Raw genomic sequence first — 10160 nt, 5'->3', positions numbered from 1 at the left:
CGCCTGGGTGGCTCAGTTGGTTAAGCGACTGCCTTCGGCTCAGGTCATGATCCTGGAGTCCCGGGATCGAGTCCCGCATCGGGCTCCCTGCTCGGCAGGGAGTCTGCTTCTCCCTCTGACCCTCCTCCCTCTCATGCTCTCTGTCTCTCATTCTCTCTCTCTCAAATAAATAAATAAAAAATCTTTAAAAAAAAAAAAAGGAAAATAGTAATTGTTCCTATATTTTTTACTTTGTTTCCCTTACCTGAAAAGTGAACTATGGGAATAAGTTGAACTTCATTGTTTTTACTTTTGTTTTTTAAAAATGCAGTCCGGGGGCGCCTGGATGGCTCAGTTGGTTAAGCGACTGCCTTCGGTTCGGGTCATGATCCTGGAGTCCCGGGATCGAGTCCCGCATCGGGCTCCCTGCTCAGCGGGGGGTCTGCTTCTCCCTCTAACCCTCTTCCCTCTCGTGCTCTCTGTCTCTCATTCTCTCTCTCTCAAATAAATAAATAAAATCTTCAAAAAAAAAAAATGTAGGCCGGGGCACCTGGGTGGCTCCATTGGCTGGGTGTCTGACTCTTGATTTGGGCTCAGGTCATGATCTCAGGGTCTTGAGCTCGAGCCCCCAGTCCGCACTAGGCGTGGAACCTGCTTGGGATTCTCTTTCTCCCTTTCCCTCTGCTCCTCCCCCTGCTCGCTTGTGCACTTTCTCTCTCTCTCAAATACATAAAATTTTTAAAGATGCTGACCATATCATTAGATATTCTTCTCTTCTGAGTCTTTTTTTTTTTTTTTAAAGATTTATTTATTTATTTGGGAGACAGTGTGTGCACAGAGGCGGGGAGGGGCAGAGGGAGAGAGAGTGTCTTTAAGCAGACTCCATGCTGAGCCCGAACCAGACCCAGGGCTCAATCCCAGGACATTGATATCATGACCTGAGCTGAAACCAAGAGTCAGACACTCAACCAACTGCACCACCCAGGCGCCCCTCTTCTGAGTCTTTTTGTATGAACTTTGAATTCTGTTTCACACATGCATCTATCTATCCATCCATTCAATAAACATTATCTTGACCTTATCAAAAATGCTAAGGCCCTGCATGATCTGTGCTCTACCACACCCACTAATCTTATCTCAGGCCAGCAGGGGAATCTCTTGATTACTATGTTCTAGCAACATTGCGTACCTTTCAGTTACCCAGACATGCCGTGTCTTTTCCTGCCTAAAGACTTTTGCACATGCTGTTGCCTCAGATGTCTTGCTTCTCTTTCTGCTCTTTGAATTGCTGATTCTTTCTTATCCTCAGGAACCGCTCAGAGAGGCCTTCCTGACTATCTTCTCTTAAAGTAGTCCCTACATTATTCTTTCTTTTTTTTTTTTTTAAAGATTTTATTTATTTATTAGAGAGAGAATGAGAGAGAGCACATGAGAGGGGGGAGGGTCAGAGGGAGAAGCAGACTGGGAGCCCGATGCGGGACTCTATCCAGGGACTCCAGGATCATGACCTGAGCCGAAGGCAGTCGCTTAACCAACTGAGCCACCCAGGCGCCCCCTACATTATTCTTTCTTACAGATTCCTGTTTGTTTTCTTCATAGTATTCATTCTACTTTGTATTTTAAAAATTATATCCTTGTTCCAGATTTTTTTCTGCTTCTCATTACAGAAAAACTCCTTAAGGACAGGGACCTTTTTTGTCATACTCAATTTTGTATCCTTGACTCACAGTAAATTACTTTTGAATTAATTAGTCATCAGCATAATAGTAACATTGTATGCCTGAACTATGCTGGACAGTGCTTCTTATGTATATTGTATGCATTATTGCTAGCGCTCGTAACTCCAAAAGGTAGATAGATACTTCTGCCATATTGTAATTGAGACAAGTAACTTGTCTACAAACACAGAAAATAAGTGATAGAGATATAGTGAAAGCCCAATTCTCACTACCTTTGTTCTTTCATTATGGCATGCTACCTCCCTCTTATTCATTGTAAATAGTATTGGTATCTTAACACAGGGATCATACTGCTTTTTATAGTGATTGTAGACATTTCTAAGGAAACTTGTGGCTTTTCCTTCCTCCCTTATCACCCCCTTCATGCAAAAAAGTTTACAATAATGTTTAAAATGCCTACTAATAGTATCTAGTGATTGACTTTCTGATCAAGCCAAATGAAAATTCATATATTTTTTAAAAATAATATTGATATTCTCTTGTATTAGAACTTTTTTCCCCTGAGCTTTAACCTCTTAATTCTTCTACATGATGTAATTAGCCATTTAAACATTAATAGATACAGAAGGATTTGTTACATGTCTCTTAAGCATCTGCTTCTATAGCGCAGCCACTGGCAAATAGAAATGATTGAATTCTCTTCTACAGCATTTTGAAACCGTGCCACTGAAGTCCCTCAACTTTTTACCTCTTCATCTCAAAAATTTTGGGGGGTCTTCTCATGTTATGTTTTATTTTTCTCTCATGTCAGTGGAAGAAATGTCCAGTCTTTTTCTAAGGTGCCCCCAACCTCTTGGACTTGATTCCATGACAGTTCCTTCATTTTAATATTTTCCATCTCTTCTTTTTCATTATTTTTTCCCATGTTTTTGTTTACTTATGGCAAGTTGTCAAACTTTTAAACTATGATTTCTATGGAGGTACCCCTGCACATGATGAAATTTTAAAAAATTGTACTTACAAAAGAAAATGAATTCCTTAAGGTAATATAATCCTATAAAAATGCCCTGGAAAAAAGTTTTATTTAGTCATTGTTATACTAATCTCAATTTCTTCACCATCCAGTTGTTCCTTAACCCTTTGTTAGCATGCAAGCATTCTCTAGGAAATTCAGTTATGATTTTACAATTGTCAAACCTGATGGCATTTTTCTTAATTAAATCTCTTCTATATGTCCTCTCTTGGATCTTCAAGCCTTTCCTTATTCCTGGCTATTTCCCTTCCACCATCAAACATACACAATTTCTTCTTCCACAGTATAAAATAAACCCTTTATTTGGTCCTGTCTCCTTAAGTATTTTTTTCCTTGTCTTTGGAAGGACTTTATGAAATAATAGTCTATATTTCTGCTTACACTGCATTTACTTCCTCACTTCCATTTGGTCTTCAACTCTTTTGCCTTCTGGCTTCTCTCCCCATCACTCCCTTGATACTTCTTTGGCAGAAGTATCAAGAAATACCTTTTGCCACATCAAATAAATGCATTCTTCTGAGTTTTTCCTTACTTGAACTGAATGAGGCATTTTCATTTTTGGCAGTCCACTCCCAAGACTGTTCTTTTTTTGACACTGTACTCTTCAGGCTCTTCTCTGACTGTAGCTTCTGGCCTGGCTTCTTTTCTTACTCTTATCCTTCTGCCTTTTCATTCTTTATGTGGTCTGTAATTAATTTTATGTATTCCCACAGCTTCTCTTTTCTTGCTCATTCATGCGCTCATCAAATGATGCCTGTTTGTGCCACGCACTGTGCTACTGCTGAGAGTGAGAAGGACTGACACAGTCACTGTCCTCATTGTGTGAATAGTCTAATATGAAATACATGTAGATTAACTGGCAGTTGTGGAACAGTGTAGGATAAATACTCTGGTAAAGGAAATACATAGAAGGGATACTTAACTAAGACTGGAGTGGTCAGGAAAAGCTTTTTGGGAAGAAGTAACAGTTGAAAGGGGCTTTGGGAAGGTCAGTGTCTCAGAAGCAATAGCATTTGCAAAGAAATAAAAATAAGGGAGTGTTTGGCTGAAGAATTGAAGATCATTGTATCTTAAGAGTGTAGAGGGAGAGAGGAGAATGAGGAGGGTAAGGTTGAAGGGTTATAAAATAGGCACTCATTACTATTCATTCAACAAATGTTTAGTGCTCTGTTGTCTTACTTTATAGCTATACTTTCACATAAGTATACATTTTTTAAAAGATTTTATTTTTAAGTAGTCTCTACACACAACATAAGGTTCAGATTTACAACCCCAATATCAAAAGTTGCAGTTCACCAACTGAGCCAGCCAGGCACCACAACATAAGTATACATTTTAATAGCCTAGTTTTCACTCCTGTTGCTATGAACAATCAAAACTAGGTTTTAGAGGCCGAGTCTTTGATAATTGATTACTGCTATAGACTGGTGTTATCATGGGTTTGTATTGGTTATGTTCCTAGATCTGACTCAGAATGTTCCAAGACTCTTTTAGTCAAGATTTTGGCCTTCTGTCTCTGATTTTAAATTATAATCATTGCCATTAATGTGTAATCTATTCTTATTCTCTAAACATTTAATATATATAGCCTTATTCTAATTAGATTTTCAGTTCTTTGAGGGCATAGACTACTGTGTCTAATTTCTTTTACATCTTCATTTGTGTTAGAGTACAAAGAGTATATTTATGTGTGTCTATATGTGCAGAGTTTATGTTTACAAGATTTAGTCTTATTTTTTTTTAAACCTCGAAGGGCTTAACTCAGTTTTACATAGGGCACATACCTTTTTTGTAAAATATTTACTTAAGTAACCTGAAACATCTTCAAATTTATTGAAGGTTGTCAAGTAGAACATGGTGATAGTAGTTATTCTTCTTCTCTGAGCAAAAAACATTGATATGGGTTAAAATTACAATAGCATCACTTCTTTTAGCCAAGATAGAGTAATAGGGGCCAGATTTACCCTCCTGCCTGAAGCAGCTAAAAAGAGAGATAAACTATATGAAACATTGGTTCTCTTTACATTTACCGTCAGACAGTGAAAGACAGTGACAATGAAAGACGGGTGAAGGGCAAATGAGATGAACCCTACAAGTGCCCTGGCTTACTTCTTGAAGATAGTTTCTAGGCTGTGGTGGTGTAGAAAGGGGCAATCCATGTAGAACCCAGAGGTCTCCCTGAGTTGAGGAGGTAAAGCTAGGAGACTGGGAAAGCCAAGGTATCTACAGTTCTCAGAGCATAGTACTGGAAAGGAGGGAAATGCACATAGGATTCTGAAGTTCAGCAGAGGGTCTCCTTTGAGTATTCATTTGAGTAGTGATCATTACAGGCATTCGAGAAAACTACCCAAGACTGAGGAAAAAACTGAAAGGATTAGAGAGAGAGAACAGTGCTCAGAACTCAGAAAGGGCTGGATATAATGCCCATTTGTACTAAAGAGAGTAGAAAACCTTTTAATTCAGGGGAAATTAGGTATAATTAAGAAGGGTCTTGCTTCAGTAGTAAAGAAAAGTGAACCCTGGACTAAACATGCTCTGGTCATGCCTAACAGAGCTTTAAAAAGCAAGAACTGAAAGGATCAAACTGTTTCCAAGTAGCTTAATCATATCCCCCCAAAGGCTCAAGAATATTTATAAGAATGTTAAAACATCCAGCACACCAGCAAGGTAAAGTTCTCAATGTCTGGCATCTAATCAGAAATCACCATGGCACTCTAAAAGTTTGTTTTATTTTATAGAAAATCACTAGTCATGGAAAGAAGCAGAAAATTATAATACATAGAAAAATCAATAAGTCAAAACTGATCCAGAAATAACTGGTGGTCTCTGTTTGCACCCATTGTCATTGCACCCATTGTTTGCACCCAGGTTATTGGCCTCTCCAACACCCATGAGGCAAAAAGAAAACCCAGGGACCCACTGCTATGTTGTTCCTGGGTTCCACCATTCATAGCTGGTCTGTCTTCTTTTCTCCATTTTTCAGTCTTCTTATGTGTGTTCTTTAAAAATGTATGTAACAGGGGCACCTGGGTGGCTTAGTTGTTAAGCGTCTGCCTTCAGCTCAGGTCGTGATCCCAGGGTCCTGGGATTGAGTCCCACATTGGGCTCCCTGCTCAGCAGGAAGCCTGCTTCTCCCTCTCCCACTCCCCCTGCTTGTGTTCCCTCCCTCGCTGTGTCTCTCTCTGTCAAATAAATAAATAAAATCTTTAAAAATGTATGTAACATCCAAGGTTTTTAGCTGAACTTGGAGGAATGGGGAAAACTGTGTCTACTCAAGTCATCTTTCGAATAGAGAATGTCTCTGAGACTTTCATTTTTGGAGTGAAAACAAACGTTCTTGCTGAATCAATTGGATGTCCATATGGAAAACAATGAACTTTGACTTCAACCTCATAATACAGCAGAACCAATTCTGGTTGGATATAAATATGAAAGGTAAAGCAAAAAGACTTCTAGAAGAAAACATAGTAGAATATCTTCATGTTCTTGGGATATATGCAAAGATTTCTTGAATAGAACATAAAAATCATTAACCATAAGTGAAAAAATTGGTAGACTGAACTTCATTAAAATTAAGAATTTCTGTTTATTAAAGATACCATTAAGAGGGTGGAAAGGCGGGCGCCTGGGTGGCTCAGATGGTTAAGCGTCTGCCTTCGGCTCAGGTCATGGTCCCGGAGTCCTGGGATCGAGTCCTGCATCAGGCTCCCTGCTCTGCGGGAAGTCTGCTTCTCCCTCTGCCTTTCTCTCTCTCTCTCTCTCATGAATAAATAAATAAAATCTTTTTTTTTTTTTAAGATTTTTTTATTTATTTATTTGAGAGAGAATGAGAGACAGAGAGCATGAGAGGGAGGAGGGTCAGAGGGAGAAGCAGACTCCCCGCCGAGCAGGGAGCCCGATGCGGGACTCGATCCCGGGACTCCAGGATCATGACCTGAGCCAAAGGCAGTCACTTAACCAACTGAGCCACCCAGGCGCCCCAAATAAATAAAATCTTTAAAAAAAAAAAAAAAAGGGTGGAAAGGCAAGGCACATATGCGAGAAGCTATTTACAATATGTATATTTGACATAGGATCTGTATCTAGAATATATAACATACTCCTATAAATTAATTTTTTTTAAAAAGGACAACTCAGGGCCCCCTGGGTGGCTCAGTCGGTTGGGTGTCTGACTCTTGATTTCAGCACAGACCATGATCTTGGGGTCATGGGATTGGGCCGTGTTGGGCTCTGCGCTCAGCAAGGAGTCTGCTTGAATTTCTCTCTCTCCCTCTACACCCCCCTCCCCTGCTCATGCTTGGGCTCTCTCTCACTCTCTCAAAAAACAAAACAAGGACAACCCAATTAAAATATGTGTAAGAGACGTGGATTTGAACAGCTGTTTCAAGAAAGAAGATAACCATATAGCCAATAAGCATTTGTAAAGATGCTCAAAAACATTAGTTATCAGATTAAAACCAGAGTGTGATATCACTCCATCTCCATGAGATGGCTTATAAAAACATTTTTTTATGACTGAGCTTGTGGAGTAGCCAGAACTTCATACACTGATGATGACAGTATATTGATACAACCTCTTGGGGAAACTATTTAGCAGTATCTACTAAAGTTGAGTGTACACATACCTTATGACCCAGCAATTTTATCTCTAAGTATATATCCAAGGGAAGTACATATATGTGCATGTGAGAATGTTCATAGCAGTATTTTTGTAATAGGTAGAAACTATAAACAACTCAATCATTTAACAGCAGAATGGATTAATTGTAGAATATTCAAAAGACAGAATAATATATAGCAGTGCAAAAGAATGAACTGCTGTAAGCAGTATCAATAAACTGAACAGACAATTCTGAGTGAAAGAAGCTAAGCACAAAAGGATATATCCTTTATGATTCTTTTATTATATAAAGTTCAAAAATAGGCAAAACTATAATCTATGGTAATAGAAGTTAGAAGATTGGTTAGTTTTAGGGCTGGTACCTGAGAGGAAGCATGAAGGATGCTTAAGTAGCTGGGTGGTAGTTGTTATGTTGTGTCCACTTTTTTAAATTCTTCAAACTCAAGACTTAAGTTATGTATACTTTATGTATATATTGTGCTTTAATAAAAAATTGAAACACTGAAAAACAGTCTGTTCTGAAATTATGACCTATAAGATAGTAATAATCATCTATTTTTTTTTAAAGATTTATTTATTTGAGAAAGCGAGAATGAGAGAGAGAGGGAGTACATGAAGGAGGGAGGGTTCGAGGGAGAAGCAGGCTCCTCGCCGAGCAGGGAGCCTGATGCGGGACTCGATCCAGGGACTCCAGGATCATGACCTGAGCTGAAGGCAGTTGCTCAACCAACTGAGCCACCCAGGCACCCGTCATCTGTTTTATTTATATATACTTTATGGTCAAGGCACTTTTCACATATATCAATACTATGATTATAAATATAAAAGTACTTTGTAATTTCTAAATTACAGTGTTATCAGATATAATTTATTTTTAGAACAATTTTCCATTTTCTAGAGCTCTTTCTCTGCTTGTTTCTGTTTATGGACCACATACATCATGGCATAAAAAGATTGCATAAGCTACCCTTTCATTTGCTGTTGTAAAATGACAACCAAAAATCATTATCAAAATTAATAAAAAGAGTGGCTTTGTGGATCAGTAAAGTGACATCTAGTTACTATATCAAAATCAAGCTATTCTTTTTTTGCAAGAAACAAAGTATTAAACTTTCATGTTATAACAAATGTTATTTGTATTTAGAGAATAGCCAGGAGGTAGATGATCTGGAAGACTTCCATATGCTGTCAGAATGTTACTCATTGAGAATCTTTGGGTTTTACCCATAAGAGGTAATTCTAGATAATATCTCTCAAGTTCAAAATAATAACTGTGCTAATTTGCTTTATTATTTTATGTATTCAGGTCTGCCTATATCAAGTATAAGTATCAAATATCTAAAATTATCTACTGCCATGTGAAATAACAATTGTCATTTTAGCCAGGAATGATAACACTCCTTTTCTTGATATGTAAATGTAATTGTTTTCTCTTCAAAGTTTAAAATTTAATCTGAGAGGATGATTCAGCTCTTTGTTACTGTTCTTTTCTACTGTTTAGGGAAAAAAAATAAATAGCAAAACTCATGCTAAATTTGAGGCTAAATTTCATGCTTTAAAGTAAAGTAAAGGTTCTTGGGTGCCTGGGTGGCTCAGTCGTTAAGCGTCTGCCTTCAGCTCAGGTCATGGTCCCAGGGTTCTGGGATCGAGCCCCGCATCGGGCTCCCGGCTCCATGGGAAGCCTGCTTCTCCCTCTCCCACTCCCCCTGCTTGTGTTCCCTCTCTCGCTGTGTCTCTCTCTGTCAAATAAATAAATAAATCTTAAAAAAAAACAAGTAATGGCTCTTTGCCAGAATCAACTGTGGAACTCTATAAAAATGTGCATTCTGTGATCCTGCCTACTGTAAACCCTTTTTCAATAAGTCTGTGATGGAATCCCAGTGCATCTTCATTCAGGGGAAAAAAAAACCCATATTTCCAAATGCAATTCTGATATTCCTTATTTTAAAAAAATTTTTTTATTGTTATGTTAATCACCATACATTACATCATTAGTTTTAGATGTAGTGTTCCATGATTCATTGTTTGTGCATAACACCCAGCGCTCCATGCAGAATGTGACCTCTTTAATACCCATCACCAGGCTAACCCATCCTCCCACCCCACTCCCCTCTAGAACCCGCAGTTTGTTTTCAGAGTCCATTGTCTCTCATGGTTCGTCTCCCCCTCCGATTTCCCCCCCTTCATTCTTCCCCTCCTGCTATCTTCTTCTTTTTTTTTTTTTCTTAACATGTATTGCATTATTTGTTTCAGAGGTACAGATCTGTGATTCAACAGTCTTGCACAATTCACAGCACTCACCATAGCACATACCCTCCCCAGTGTCTATCACCCAGCCACCCCATCCCTCCTATCCCATCCCCCACTCCAGCAACCCTCAGTTTGTTTCCTGAGATAAAGAATTCCTCATATCAGTGAGGTCATATGATACATGTCTTTCTCTGACTGACTTATTTTGCTCAGTATAATACCCTCCAGTTCCGTCCATGTCATTGCAAATGGCAAGATCTCATTCCTTTTTTTTTTTAAAGATTTTATTTACTTGCGAGAGAGAGAATGAGAGACAGAGAGCATGAGAGGGAGGAGGGTCAGAGGGAGAAGCAGACTCCCCGCCGAGCAGGGAGCCCGATGTGGGACTCGATCCTGGGACTCCAGGATCATGACCTGAGCCGAAGGCAGTCGCTTAACCAACTGAGCCACCCAGGCGCCCCAAATTCTATGCTTTTTATGTGAATTTTAGGTTAATCTCATAAAACTACATTCATTCCATTCATACCATTCTTGCCTAGCCCTCTTTGTATTTAATCTCTCCTTTCTTTTTTCACACATAACATCTATGTCTTGGTAG

At 38.9% G+C, this 10160-nt stretch overlaps 1 protein-coding gene and 1 long non-coding RNA gene across 7 annotated transcripts in view; both read left to right on the top strand.

The window, feature by feature from the left end:
* The window catches only part of NFAT5 (nuclear factor of activated T cells 5), a 114693-nt gene that overhangs the window by 29343 nt on the left and 75190 nt on the right, over positions 1-10160 (top strand). The window lies entirely within an intron of this gene.
* Positions 18-5578, top strand: LOC145717532 (uncharacterized). The gene is made up of 2 exons (XR_014140817.1): positions 18-1328; positions 1528-5578. It is a non-coding gene; the product is annotated as an uncharacterized LOC145717532 (long non-coding RNA).

Source organism: Leptonychotes weddellii, chromosome 16 (assembly GCF_054177405.1).
Source record: "Leptonychotes weddellii isolate Sample4059 chromosome 16, ASM5417740v2, whole genome shotgun sequence".
Lineage (NCBI taxonomy): Eukaryota > Metazoa > Chordata > Mammalia > Carnivora > Phocidae > Leptonychotes > Leptonychotes weddellii.
Note: the sequence above shows the minus strand (reverse complement) of the source record. Positions and strands in the feature narration are given on the sequence as shown.